Here is a 566-nt window from a genome sequence, read left to right as displayed (position 1 = left end):
TACAAACGGAAATTGAGAAAAAAACTGAATTTGTATGAGAGTCTGTGTGTCTGAGCGTGAGGAAAGGAGAGTGTATTTGTGGAAGTTAGAAGTGTGTCTGTGTCGAGAGCGAGAGGGAGAGAGAGGGGGATAGTATTCACGTTTGTTGAGTGAGGGAGGGAGAATTTGTATGTACGAGTGAGAGAGGGGGAGTTTACCCATCCGTTACAGTGAGAGAGGGTGATGCTCTGTGTCTGTTGGGGTGAGGAAGGCAGTGTGTGTGTGTGTGTGTGTGTGTGTGTGTGTGTGTGTGTGTGTGTGTGTGTGTGTGTGTGTGTGTGTGTGTTTGTGGATGTTGGGGGAAAACGGAGACTGCATATATGAAGTGAGGGAGGGAGGCCTTTGTGTAGTTGAAGGAGTGTCAGTGTTTGTGTGCCTGTCGAAGTGCTGTGTCTGCCTCTCTGTGTGGCTGTGTAGGTGGACGGAATGTGTATCAGAAAGGACGGGGAATGAGTGTTTCTTGTGTGGGTGAAGGAGTGTTCTGCATGGAAGTGGTGGTGACAGTGTGTGTGTTGGGGGGAGGGGGC

This window comes from Portunus trituberculatus, chromosome 35 (genome assembly GCF_017591435.1).
Source record: "Portunus trituberculatus isolate SZX2019 chromosome 35, ASM1759143v1, whole genome shotgun sequence".
NCBI lineage: Eukaryota > Metazoa > Arthropoda > Malacostraca > Decapoda > Portunidae > Portunus > Portunus trituberculatus.
This window is presented reverse-complemented; position numbering follows the sequence as displayed.